The following is a 14974-nucleotide window of genomic DNA, read 5'->3' on the forward strand; positions in this document are numbered from 1 at the left end:
GGGACAGTGACTCTGGTTCAGAACCACCTGATGTGACTCAAAACTTGGGGGGTGAGGATGCTTCTGTAATTCTTCCTGCTGATTTTAATAAGTTTGCAGCTCTGGTGGAAAGAATGATAAGGGCCCTGGAGATCCCTGCCCCCAAACCCCCGGAACATGTCGAAGATCCGATGTTCCCGTCGGATGAACAGAATGTGGTCTCCTCTTCGGCCCTCCCAGTGTTACCTTATCTTTTGAAGTTAGCTAAGATTGTAGACGTCGCCCCTTTGGCAGTGCCCGCCGTCCCAAGGCGGTTGGATTCATTATATAAGATTGACATGTCTACAGCCAGGTGGGCACTGACGCCTCCCAAAGCTAACACTGTGGTGGCCGAAGTCACCAAGTCCAAGCGGCCTAAGAGCTCAGCGACAACCCCTCCAGACAGGGAGGGGAGGAAGTTGGATACGATGGGTAAAAAAGCTTATTTTGTAGCAAGTTTATTTACGCGTATGGCTCATTATGCTACATATATGAGCGGTTACCAATCGTTTCTGTGGAACCGAATGTTGCAGCATATTGAGTCCATGCCGCCAGAGGAGCAACGTCTTCCCAGAGCGCTGCAAGGAGAGGCCATAGTATTGTCGAAACTACAGAAAGACTTTGCCAAACATATGGCAGAGACGGCAGGCAACTTGTTTGCCATTGCTACTTCCATGCGCAGGCATGCCTGGTTGCGGGCCTCTAACCTATCCGAGGAGGGGAAGGCCTTAGCTGAAGACCTCCCCTTTCACGAAGAGGGCCTGTTTAATCCCAATACAGATGACAATTTGAAGCAGAAGCAAGATGTCCGGCAGTCTGCCTTTAAGTTTGGATATACGTGGCAGCCGTATAACCAATCCAGGGCCAAATGGCAACAGTCTTCCACCCCGTATCGTAAACCATTCAATAGCTCCTCCACAGGGCCTTTTAGAAATAGATACTCGGGGACTTCAAGATATCAAGGGGCCCGCCGTACCCCATATTTCCAAAAAGCTAGGGCTCCACCCTTCCAGGGAAAGCCTAAGCTTCCCGGCGCCTCCAAGAAGCGCCTTTGACGCTCCCACTGCGAGCTCGGGGATGGACCCGCCTGTACTGGCAAGGACACCGTTAGAAGAGTCCTGTCATTTGGTTCCAGTCCCACACTGTTCTACCATGTTGAACCCTGAGGTCCCAGTTGGACCAACCCCTATGTTCACAGACAGGCTTGCCCCTTTCTACCATGCATGGGCACGCATCACAACAGATGCCTGGGTACTGTCTATCGTTTCTGAGGGTTATGTTATTGAGTTCCGTGATGCCCCTAGAGTGGGTCAGTTGAGAGACACTGCTTCCTCGCCTCAACTTATGGAAGAAGTGGGCATGTTGTTACAGAAGGGAGCTATCTCTTTAGTGGACCCTTCATCGGTTCCATTCTGTTTTTTCTCGAGATATTTCCTGATTATCAAACGTGGTGGTGGAATGCGCCCTATTCTTGACTTGAGAAATTTGAATAAACACATCAGGCCAAAGAAATTTCGAATGGTGACTCTTGCTTCCATAACCCCTCTCCTGTCCAGGGGGGCTTGGTTTGCGACCGTTGACCTTAGAGATGCGTACTTCCACATCGCTATTGCTCCACACCATCGTAGATTTCTCTCCTTCAGGGTAGATGGCCAAACATATTGTTTTAACGTCCTACCTTTCGGCCTCTCAGCTGCCCCAAGGGTGTTCACAAAATGCATGGCGGTGGTGGCCGCCCACCTTAGAACAATGGGCGTTACAGTCTACCCGTACATTGACGACTGGCTGATAGTGGGCAGATCCCGTTATGTGCTTCAAAATCATGTTTCTATGGTTTTGTCTCTTCTCCAGTCGCTGGGCCTCGTACTCAATCGGGAGAAGTCGGTGTTGGTGCCATCGCAACGCATCCACTTCATCGGGGCTCTTCTGGACTCCACCGCCGAGAGAGCCTTCCTACCCGAGGACCGCTTCACCAATCTGCGCGACCTGGTCAGCCTGACCATCACAGCACCCGACATGCCAGCCAGACACTTCCAAGTGCTCTTAGGGCACATGGCGTCGACTACGTCGGTTATCCGCTATTCCAGGTTGCGTATGCGGCCACTCCAATCCTGGTTCCTCTCCAAGTTCAATCCGTTGACGGACAACCCAGCCGTGAGACTGTCTCCACCATCGTGGGTCCGATCCTCACTCCGCTGTTGGATGGATCCGGAGTGGGCTTGTGCGGGGCTACCCTTCTACGCCCCTCGTGCCACAAGGACGGTCACTACGGACTCCTCCCTGACGGGCTGGGGGGCCCACTCCGAAGGCCTGCTGGCGCACGGCGTGTGGGGAAAAGAAGAAAGCACTCTTCACATAAACGTGCTAGAGCTGCTCGCCGTGGACAGGGCTCTAAAGGCCTTCGAAAGGGTAGTCGCAGGTCAGGTAGTACACATCCTCACCGACAACACCACGGTGATGTACTACCTGAACAAGCAGGGAGGCACACACTCTCGCACCCTGCTGGCCCTTTCCATACAGATATGGGAATGGTGTATAGACAGGGGGATCCATCTACTTGCGACTCACGTGCCGGGAGAGTTGAACCTGTTGGCGGATTCTCTGAGTCGGAATCCGCTAACACATCACGAGTGGTCCCTGAGCCAGGAAGAGGTGCACAGGCTCTTCCTAGCGTGGGGGACCCCGGAGTTGGACCTCTTCGCAACCCAGTCCAACTCGAAGTGCCATCTCTTCTGCGCACGAGCGCATGCGTCGCCTCAGGGGAGATGTCTAGGGGACGCCTTCATCCACAGTTGGACAGACTACAGGACCTACGCGTTTCCTCCCTTCCCACTCCTGTTGCGGGTGGTGGCGAAGATACAGGCGGACAACGCACACTGCATATTAGTGACCCCATGGTGGCCAAGGCAACCATGGTTCGCGCCGTTGCGCCTTTTGGCAAGGGGAGTATTCACCCGCCTGAGGGACAGGGCAGACCTCTTAACGTCGCAGGACGGACAGGTGTTGTACCCAGAGGTACACAGACTGAGACTCACAGCGTGGCGGATTCTCCCCAGACTGTAACTCCGTTTTCTGATTTATCCCAATCTGTACTCCGGATTATAGAAGCGGCCCATAGGCCTTCTACCAAGCGATCTTACCTTTATAAATGGTCGAAATTTTCTTCCTATGCCAGGGGGCGGGGAGCGAACCCAGACACGGCTCCCATCTCCCTAGTTCTTGACTTTCTAGTGTCATTGTCGGATGCGGGTCTATCCTATCCGTCGTTAAAATGTTACTTGGCCGCGATTTCGTGGTTCCGTAGGAAAATGGGCCTCCCGTCGTGTTTCATAGATCCCCTGGTGAGGACCTTTTTAAGAGGAATCATGAATACTAGACCCCCAGTAGCTCCGGTAGCCCCTTCCTGGAGCTTAGAATTGGTTCTTAATTCATTGATGAAGGCCCCGTTTGAGCCCTTGGCCTCAGCCAGTTTATTTTGTTTGTCATGGAAAACGGCCTTCTTGGTAGCGATAACGTCGGCCAGGAGGGCTAGCGAGTTGTGCGCTCTTAGGGCAGACCCGCCTTACCTTAAATTTCACAAAGATAAGGCAGTTTTGAGAACGGACATTGCGTTCCTGCCCAAGGTGTCTACGAAGTTTCACATTTCCCAAGACCTGATATTGCCCTCTTTCTTCCAGAATCCGACCACCCTCTTAGAAAAGAGTTTACATTTGCTGGACGTTCGTAGGGCCCTGGCCTTTTACGTAGAAAGAACGGCCCCGTTTAGGAAGAGCCCTAAACTGTTCGTCAAGTATCGTGCCGATGTCTTGGGCATGCCTGTTTCTTCTCAAAGATTATCTTCCTGGATTGTATCTACGATCGAGCTATGTTATCGGGTGGCGGGCAAAGAATTGCCCCGGCCCGTGAGAGGGCATTCAACTAGATCAGTCGCTACGTCGGCTGCATTTTGGAAAGGAGTTCCTCTAGATGCTATCTGCCGGGCAGCGATATGGTCTTCACCACTTTCCTTTGTGACGCACTATAAGTTGGATGTTGTATCCAGGCGTGAGGCCCAATTTGGCAGAGCAGTGTTATTTTCGGCTGTGGCATGACGCCCACCGTCCTGGTTAGTAGCTCGCTAATCTATCAAATGTACGATTCACAGTGACTACGACAGGAAATTATAAGTTGCTTACCTGTAACTGTAGTTTCCTGAGTAGTCACCTGTGAATTCGTACATACCCGCCCATCCTCCCCTCGAGTACATGCCACGCCTTCTGGCTGCTTTGCGGCGGAAGAGAACTGCTGGCTAGCCCCGCCCACGGGCTACTTATACTCGGGGGAGGGTGGGCGGGTCTAGCAGGGGTCTAAATGGTTATTTTTACTTTCTAGAAGGTTCCGAAAGCTGTTCCACGCATGCGTGTAAATATCAAATGTACGATTCACAGGTGACTACTCAGGAAACTACAGTTACAGGTAAGCAACTTATAATTCTTCTTCATCCTCTAACTTTAGGATATTTTGGCATTTATTTGTTTATGTATTTATTTATTTATTTACACTACGCGTTGGGGTGGTGGGTTCCTGGTCACACCGTGGGTTAAACCGTTGAGCTGCTGAGCTTGTTGCAGGTTTGAATGAGGGGAGCGGCGTGAGCTTCCACTGTCAGCCCCAGCTTCTGCCAACCTAGGAGTTTGAAAATATGCAAACATGAGTAGATCAATGGGTACCGCTCTGGCGGGAAGGTAACGGCGCTCCATGCAGTCATGCCAGCCACATGACCTTGGGGGTGTCTATGGACAACGCCGGCTCTTTGGCTTAGAAATGGAGATGAGCACCATACCTTTACCTACACGCCAAGAGGAGTCAGGGCGGATCACAATGCACGCATACACAGCAAACATCCAATGCCGTTTTTAGACATACAAGACAGACAGACAGAGGTATTTCGGCATTTCTCAACTTTAGCGCCTGGAGGTTATGCTCGATTCCAGCCACAGGGAGGTGCTATCACGTCACCCGCTGTGATGACAAACCCTTCTTTTATTGTAGAATTTTCATCCCTGTTCATTGATTGCTGGCATTTTATGGTGTCGTAAAATACCTCCCCGCTGAAGCGGTGCCTAATATCTCTACGCACAGCTCAACTGTTTTCAAACTTCTTAGGTGGACAGTAAACTAGGCTTGACAGTCGGGTGCTCAATCCGACTCGGGCTTCGAACTTGCTACTTTCAGGTCAAGAGTGATCTATTACTGCTGGGGAGTAACCAGTTGTGCTACAGCCTGGCCCTAAGAATGACAAAAAAATTGCAGTTTATCTATAAAAGTTCCACAGCTTGCCTAGAAAACTGTAGTTTTCCAAAACTTGCATAACCTTCAGCATAGAAACTGAGGGCAAAATTGCATAACACTGGAACAGTTCAAAGGCTGCCGCTTCAAATTGGCCTGAGCGTCTTTCCCATATGTTTTGCAAACTGTTCAAGCTGACAAAGGCCACCGCCATGACATCGAACTCTTCAACAGAATGTCTAAGCATATAGCAAGAGACATTTGAAGCTGTTAGGAGTATTTGTTTCCCAGTTTTCTGTGTGTGAGTGTACGAGGAGCGTTCATTAAAGCTTTCCCCTGACCCACTTCCTGTGGACGGAGAGCAATGGAACTTGGCCCAGTTCCGAGTCCTTCTCTCCATCGGTGCCACCTCGGGACACGCGCTTCTCTCATCTTTTGGAGCAACTGTAAACACTAGACTTGTGTGTTTGATGCAGAAATACCCTTGATTCAGATCTAAAAGGAGCCTGTGATTCTTAAGTTTCGGATGTGTTTGGATGTAGCTGCGACGGAGCTAAAATTCACAGCCCTGCTGAGAGGCGAAGCCAAACCTGTTAACAGGTTTAAGAACTTTGAAAATTTGCCAAAACTCCATAGGGAAGTCAAATGTTCTGAAATTTGGTGAGCTAACAGTGGTTGGATGTGTTTGGATTTAGCTGTGACGAAGCTAAAATTCACAGCCCTGCTGAGAGGCGAAGCCAAACCTGTTAGCAGGTTTAAGAATTTTGAAAAATTGCCAAAAATCCATGGAGAAGTCAAACATTCTCAAATTTGGTGAGCTAACAGTGGTCAGTGTGTTCTACCACTGTAGCAAGTTTCAGGATAGCTCAAAAAATGAGGGAGAAAGAAGCTCCTCAAGTTTCCCCACTGACACTAATGCGCATGCTCAACTGCCAATAACAAAGTATTTATGAAGGTTCAGAAGTTTCATAAAGTTTTGACATTTTTATCCCAAAATTTGGAAAGGACTTTACAAATGAAGCTCCAGCTCCCTCTACTTTTGAACACAGTTTAGAACTTCTTCTTCTTCTTCTTCTTCTTTGGATCACACATGCCTAGTAAACACCTTGCTTTGAGAAGTCGTCAGATTGCTCCAAAAGCCACATTGGGACTTCCGAAATCAGAGTCTCATCATCTCAAAAGTGTTTGGCATTTGAAAATAACTTCATTGTTGGAAAGAGGCGGAAGTCCGATGGTGCGAGGTCGGGTGAATAAGGAGGATGCGGTGGAATTTCAAAGCCAGAGGAGCATGCTTCTTCCATTTGGCCAACATAGGAGTTGTGAACGGGTGCATTGTCTTGCAGAAGGCGGACACCTTTGGAGAGCATGCCACATTGTCTCTTGGTTCTGATGGCCTCCTGCCATATCCTCAGCATAGTCTTCCCCAGTGATCCTGGTCCCCTTTGCTAGGAAATCCATCCATATGACTCCGTGCTGGTCCCAAAATACTGTGAGCATGACTTTCCCTGCCGAGAGTTGGGCACGTGGAGGTGGGGAATCAGGATGCTTTCTTTGCATCGACTGGACTTGAGTCTCGGAATCAGACGGATGGACTCGGTTTTTCTCCTGTGTGATCAGTCTGTTGACAAAGTCCTCCTGGCTTCCATGGCACGCCATTGTCAAGACAGCCGGTGAGCATTCGACTTGTTCCATCTTCTGGAAAGGCGTGAGCAGCCGGGGGACCCAACGAGCGGATACCGTCTGCAGGTGAAGATGGTCTTGGGTGATTTTTTTCCACAGACCCCACACTCATCTTGACATTTTGGGCTCGGTGGCAAATGGTCACGCAGCGACTTTCCAAAATGGTGGCCTTCACTTGCTGGATCAATGGCCCTGGAATGGGAGCTGTTTGCACCAAAGTCCAACCACATTGGAATGGGCAATGCCAGTTCTTGACTCTGTCATATGATGGGGAATCCTCACCATCAACCTCTTCCAGCTCATCGAACGTCTCCTTTGGTGTGCGGACTTTCGAGTAAAGGAACTTGAGGACTGTCCTGTATTCCATTGGGTCCATTCTCAAACCTTACTCCACTTCTGCCCCTGTATAATCAAGACCGTTATCAATTCTGAGTTGTAAATTGGCATGTAACCTATAGAAACTTATATCATGACACATGTGCAGTTTCAGCATCCTGCAAAGCTTTGCAATTGCAGATATTATTAGTTAGGCACAAAAACAAAGCTCAGTTTCATGGTAGGGAATCCTCACCATCAACCTATTTCATCTCATCGAACGTCTCCTTTGGTGTGTGGACTTTCGAGTAAAGGAACTTGAGGACTGCTCTGTCTTCCATCCTATGATGGGGAATCCTCACCATCAACCTCTTCCATCTCATCGAACGTCTCCTTTGGTGTGCGGACTTTCGAGTAAAGGAACTTGAGGACTGCTTTGTCTTCCATCCTATGATGGGGAATCCTCACCATCAACCTCTTCCATCTCATCGAACGTCTCCTTTGATGTGCGGACTTTCGAGTAAAGGAACTTGAGGACTGCTCTGTCTTCCATCCTATGATGGGGAATCCTCACCATCAACCTCTTCCATCTCATCAAATGTCTCCTTTGGTGTGCGGCCTTTCGAGTAAAGGAACTTGAGGACTGCTCTGACTTTCATCCTATGATGGGGAATCCTCACCATCAACCTCTTTCATCTTATCAAACGTCTCCTTTGGTGTGCGGCCTTTTGAGTAAAGGAACTTGAGGACTGCTCTGACTTTCATCCTATGATGAGGAATCCTTACCATCAGTCTCTTCCATCTTATCGAACGTCTCCTTTGGTGTGTGGACTTTCGAGTAAAGGAACTTGAGGGCTGCTCTGTCTTCCATCCTATGATGGGAAATCCTCACCATCAACCTCATTCATCTCATCAAATGTTTCCTTTGGTGTGTGGACTTTCGAGTAAAGGAACTTGAGGACTGCTCTGTCTTCCATCCTATGATGGAGATTCCTCACCATCAACCTCTTCCATCTCATCTAACGTCTCCTTTGGTGTGCGGACTTTCGAGTAAAGGAACTTGAGGACTGCTCTGTCTTCCACTGGGTCCATTCTCAAACCTCACACCACTTCAGCACCTATAAAATCAAGACCATTCCCAGTTCAGAGTTGTAAATTGGCACATAACCTATAGAGACTTCTGTCATTACACATGTGCAATTTCAGCATCCTCTGATAAATAGAAGTGGGTCAAGGGAGGTCTTTAATGAACGCCCTCATAAAGCTGTGCAGTCGCTCAAATTAGGATCCAAAAACAAAACTCCTTTTCATGATTTAGGGTGTTTTCAGTCCACTTGGACCCAATATATCGGAGAACAACCTCCCCAGGAAATCTGGAGCCAGATCCGGTCTTCCTTCCTCGGCTGTGTTTATCTGCAGGGTTAAAGAGCCATTTTCCCCATCTACATATGTAACTCTTTCCAGTCTCCATGGTGATGCGTTAATCCTTTGTCCCTCTTCTCTTTCCCCCCATCAGCACCACTTTAGGAAGGGCTAGGTAGGAAAGTATGGATTTCAGAGCACGAAGGATTAAAACGCAAACACGAGGATAACCGGGGAGCAGTATCGCTCCCCCCTACCTGCCCAAATTGTGTGTCTTTCTGTTGTTAATGGGATGGAAGCGAACTAATTCTTCCCAGGTGTTACCTGCTAGGGTCCTGGAAACGCCCCAGCAGAGAGACGGGGATTATCCAATAAGCAGGCCGGTATCTTTAGCATTCTGATAAGAGCGCCCAAGCGGTGAATGGAAGGTGATCCGGATAAACCCGGATTAGACCGGCAGGAGCCGGAACCCTGCTGATCCCCACCTGCTCACAGGTTGGGTTTGGGAGTTTTGTCACATTGCCACATGTGCATCGGTCCTAGGATCATAATCACTTCCTCCTTAGCAGAGCCCAGGTTTCTCTAACACATCCGTTGTGAAAGAAGAGACTTTCTTTTGTCTCTGAAATAAATGGAAATCTGAATAATTGCAAAGGTCTTGCTTCCAACTAATGGGTGGGTTTCCCCAGAGAAAGAGCTGGCGACCTGCAGAAAAAGTCCCATGATAACTAAGGCAAGAGGGAGAGAATGGCAGAAAAGCTAAGGACTGAAATGAGACAAAAATATTATAATTTGAAAAAGATAACAACAACAACAACAACAACAACAACCATAGTGATCTTGTTTGCTGTGTACTAATCTTGTGTTTCAAATAATAATAATAGTAATAATAATAATACTTTATTTATATTTCACTCTATCTCACCAAGGGGACTCACTTAGTCTTCATATCACTTAGCTCTTCGCCTAACTCCTTATCTAATGTTGCAATTTCTGGCTCCTCTGACTGACCTTGAAGAATATATGGTTCTATAGTGATCTTGTTTGCTGTGTACTAATCTTGTTGCGTTTCTATTAATAATCCTAATAATAACACATTATTATTATTATTATTATTATTATTATTATTATTCTGCTCTATCTCCCCAAGGGGACTCACTTAGCCCTTCGTATCATTTAGCTCTTCGCCTAACTCCTTATCTAATGTTGCAATTTCAGGCTTCTCTGACTGACCTTGAAGAATATATGGTTCTATAGTGATCTTGTTTGCTGTGTACTAATCTTGTTGTGTTTCTCTTAATAATACTAATAATAATACTAATTATTATTATTATTATTAATAATATTCTGCTCTATCTCCCCAAGGGGACTCACTTAGCCCTTCATATCATTTAGCTCTTCGCCTAACTCCTTATCTAATGTTGCAGTTTCTGTCTCCTCTGACTGACTTTGAAGAATATAGGATTCTATAGTGATCTTGTTTGCTGTGTACTAATCTTGTTGTGTTTCTATTAATAATACTAATAATAATACTAATTATTATTATTATTATTATTATTAATATTAATATTCTGCTCTATCTCCCCAAGGGGACTCACTTAGCCCTTCGTATCATTTAGCTCTTCGCCTAACTCCTTATCTAATGTTGCAATTTCAGGCTTCTCTGACTGACCTTGAAGAATATATGGTTCTATAGTGATCTTGTTTGCTGTGTACTAATCTTGTTGTGTTTCTCTTAATAATACTAATAATAATACTAATTATTATTATTATTATTAATAATATTCTGCTCTATCTCCCCAAGGGGACTCACTTAGCCCTTCATATCATTTAGCTCTTCGCCTAACTCCTTATCTAATGTTGCAGTTTCTGTCTCCTCTGACTGACTTTGAAGAATATAGGATTCTATAGTGATCTTGTTTGCTGTGTACTAATCTTGTTGTGTTTCTATTAATAATACTAATAATAATACTAATTATTATTATTATTATTATTAATATTAATATTCTGCTCTATCTCCCCAAGGGGACTCACTTAGCCCTTCGTATCATTTAGCTCTTCGCCTAACTCCTTATCTAATGTTGCAATTTCAGGCTCCTCTGACTGACCTTGAAGAATATATGGTTCTATAGTGATCTTGTTTGCTGTGTACTAATCTTGTTGCGTTTCTATTAATAATCCTAATAATAACACTTATTATTATTATTATTATTATTATTATTATTCTGCTCTATCTCCCCAAGGGGACTCACTTAGCCCTTCGTATCATTTAGCTCTTCGCCTAACTCCTTATCTAATGTTGCAATTTCAGGCTCCTCTGACTGACCTTGAAGAATATATGGTTCTATAGTGATCTTGTTTGCTGTTTTTCTCTAACTGCTAGGTTAGCAGGAGCTGGGGCTAACAGCGGGAGCTCATCCCTTCCCACATATTCGAATTGCCAATCTTCCAGTCAGCATCACAAGCAGCATAGTGATCTTGTTATGTATCAAATATTAATAATAATAATAATAATAAATTGTTATTTTGCAAAGGTCTCTAGCAAAACTCAAGGCCTTTGGGGGGAGTGCTGAAGTTTTGAAGGACTTTCTGTATGAGAATGAGTTCATTTTAGCTCCTTTGGGGAATGTTTTCTTTACAGTTCAGGTGAAAAGCTCTTGAAAATCAGGCTGAAGTGTCAGTGCTTCAAAATAAGTGGAAATCTGCATTCAGTTCTTTCCTCTGACCTGGAGCTAGGGCTGAAAAAAACTGGAAAACGTGCAAAAAACTGGAAAAATAAAGCATATTATTATTATTATTATTATTATTATTATTATTGAAACACAACAAGATGAGTCCACAGCAGACACTCTGCCTGGAGATGACGCATCAGAACTGGAATATCAGGACTGACCTTGAGATCTACCAACTCCTAATAGTACTAATACTAATAGTACTAATAGTAGTAGTTGTCATTTTCATGATTATTGTGTGTTGTAATGTAAAATAAACTACGTGTAGGTCACATTTGATCAGCCCACACACTGCCTTTCCATGGAAAGAAAATATGAACAGTAAAGAAGAAGTAGTTTACTCTTCTTAGTTCAGTACAACATTATGTACAGTGTGATCAGTTGCGTCAACTCATATAATGTCCTTGTATGAGAGATTTAAAATAGTCTTTCCTTCTCCATGTGGATAAATTCCTTCAGCAGTTCATGAAGCAAGAGTATACTCCCAAATCTCGTCTCTCTCTTCGTCTCTCTACACTTGCATAGCTCAAGCCTGAACAAAAATGTAACAGTATCCAGAAGTCCCAGTGTGCCGTTACACCCAGAGGTTATAAAAATAAACTAAGATGTGCTGCTCTCTATGTCTGAGTGAACTGCGAGTGTCTTTCTTTAGAAGTTTGAGATACTCAGCAACTGAGACTATTAAAGGCTTTTGAACATCAAAAAACGGAATATTTATTCTTCAAAGTCCTTGCAGACTTGGCACAGTTCATCAAAGTTACAAACAGAACAGTCAATTGGTGAAGCAATAGAGATGATATGAACATGAGGAAGAACTTCCTGACTGAGAGCTGTTCAGCAGTGGAACTCTCTGCCCCGGAGTGTGGTGGAGGCTCCTTCTTTGGAGGCTTTTAAACAGAGGCTGGATGGCCATCTGTCAGGGGTGATTTGAATGCAATATTCCTGCTTCTTGGCAGAATGGGGTTGGACTGGATGATGGCCCATGAGGTCTCTTCCAACTCTTTGATTCTATGATTCTATCTTTCTTTCCTTTCCTTGAGTTACTAAGGTAACCTTTCCCCAAAATGGCAGATAAGATTCTGGGATCTTTTCACCCTAACCCTGAGCTGCTATGGTTCAGAAAAAAGCAGGTTTTTCCCCTATCTATAGCTCAAGGTTAGCTTTGGAGATGAAGTAATGCTCAATATCTCAATACTAAATTTATCTATGACTCAATCTTACTCAATATTACTCAATATTTGTCTATAGTATCTCAATCTATATGTGTTTCTCAATATCTATCTATAATATCTCAATCTTCAATAGCCTTATTTATTTATCGTGTCATCAGCAACCATACCATTGTATTACATTTCTAACAGAACAAAACAAACACACAGATAAAAGAAAACACAGATTTTGCAGACTTGGTAGTTGGTTAAATGTCCTTTTGACCAGTATCTGGCCACTTGGAGTGCCTCTGGTGTTGCCGCAAGAAGGTCCTGCCTTGTGCATGTGGCAGGGCTCAGGTTGCATTGCAGCAGGTGGTCAGTGGTTTGCTGTTCTCCACATGCGCATGTCGAGGATTCCACTTTGTGGCCCCATTTCTTAAAATTGGCTCTGCATCTCTCATCTGGTATCACCCATGGCTTGAGGTGCTGGGTTTGGGCCTGCCACCTTTGGACTCTCGCTTACTGAGGTGTTCCGGTGAGTGTCTCTGTAGATCTAAGAAAACTATGTCTTGATTTAAGTCGATGACGTGCTGGCTGATACCCAAACAGGGGATGAGCTGGAGATGTCTCTGCCTTGGTCCTTTCACTATTGGCTGCTCCTTCCCGGCGGATGTCAGGTGGTGCAATACCGGCTAAGCAGTGTAATTTCTCCAGTGGTGTAGGGCACAGACACCCTGTGATAATGCGGCATGTCTCATGAAGAGCCACATCCACTGTTTTAGTGTGGTGAGATGTGTTCCACACTGGGCATGCGTTCTCAGCAGCAGAGTAGCACAGCGCAAGGGTAGATGTCTTCACTGTGTCTGGTTGTGATCCCCAGGTTGTGCCAGTCAGCTTTCGTATGATATTGTTTCTAGCGCCCACTTTTTGCTTGATGTTCAGGCAGTGCTTCTTGTAGGTCAGGGCATGGTCCAAAGTGACTCCCAGGTATTTGGGTGTGTTGCAATGGTCCAGTGAGATTCCTTCCCAGGTAATCCTCAGAGCTCGGGATGGTTGTCTGTTCTTAAGGTGAAAGGCGCATGTCTGTTCAATAGTCTTAATAAGCTTAATATCTCAATATCTCAATAGTCTTAATAGTACTTACAATGATTCTCCCAGAGCTACCCTGACTAACCACCAGCATATCTGAAGTTCCTTCTCTAACTAAAGAGGCAGGGGACGGGAGATTCCACAATGGAGATCTCTTCCCTGGGAGAAAAGGCGGTCTCTAAAGCCCAAAAGATACTTTCTAAGCCAATAGCTGCAAAAAGCCTTCAGACTTGCTTTCCAGCCTCTGAAACTGTTAACTTTTAGGGCTCTGCAGAGCTGCAGCATCCCTGGGAGAAATGCAAGGGAAAGCAACTTCACGCAACTGTAAGGTAATGCAAATGAGGCTCCTGGGAGACGGAACACCCAGGCTGTTGGACTTCAGCCTGTGATTGTGTTTCAGGATCAGGGTGCTTTGGATGTGGGAAGTGATGCCAATGAATTTCAAGATGGCAATGGTTTGGTCAATGATACGGATGCAGAGAAGGACCAGGTGACCCCTGTGCAAAGTGTAATTTCCCATGAGAATGTCCCTGAAGGGTGTGGGGATGATGCTGTATTCCCTGAATTGCTACCAGAGAGTTCCCAGGATTTGGGGCTTGAAAACAACTGGGCACCTGGCCCAGCTACAAAACTTAATGAGCAAATAGATAGATGAGAGGAAATTAGTCAAAACAGATAGGCCGAGCAGTCCTTTCGGCGTTCTGCCAGGCTCCGAGAGAAAAAGATAAGGGGATCTCAAGTAAAGCGAAACCAATTCCTGAGTGTGTGGAAAAGCTTAAAGAGGGGATAAAAAGTTCCAAGTATGGGAAATATAGTCAGATGAAGCATCATTGAAATCAGGTGTAGTTTTCGTCCTTTGTTTCATGGAAAATTCTTAAGTATTTCTTGTTCATGGTTTGGACTCTTGGAATGTATGAATGCCTACTCATGCCTTGGATTAATGTTCCCTGTTTCCCTGAATTATATTAAAGAAGTGTGGACTTTGTTTTCATGGATTTTGCTGAACTTTGCCCTGGACTATTTTTGCACCTGCTTATCTTCTTACCTAGTTGGATTTACCTATTTCTTTAAAGTGCTTTTTACTTGCTGTTTTTTAATTATCTTCAATAAAAGGATTGTTTTCCAATCAATGGTGTGGTGTTTACAGTCAGAGGGCTTTTCTGGTCTTGGAGTGCAACACCGGCTCAGCCTACTACCCGGACATTCACCGACCAATCATCTTCATGCATCTTATTTTACAGTTGGCACACACTCACTGATTCCTATTGTTACTGGAGGGATGTGAGAAAATTATTCCTGGTTTGCCATTACAGGATCTTAAATAGTTAAGGAGGTAAAGCAGAGGAGAGTCAATCCAAA

At 45.4% G+C, this 14974-nt stretch overlaps 1 protein-coding gene across 9 annotated transcripts in view; it reads left to right on the forward strand.

Moving 5' to 3' along the window:
- The window catches only part of AGRN (agrin), a 363672-nt gene that overhangs the window by 227999 nt on the left and 120699 nt on the right, over positions 1–14974 (forward strand). The window lies entirely within an intron of this gene.

The sequence above is a fragment of the Anolis sagrei genome, chromosome 13 (genome assembly GCF_037176765.1).
Source record: "Anolis sagrei isolate rAnoSag1 chromosome 13, rAnoSag1.mat, whole genome shotgun sequence".
Lineage (NCBI taxonomy): Eukaryota > Metazoa > Chordata > Lepidosauria > Squamata > Dactyloidae > Anolis > Anolis sagrei.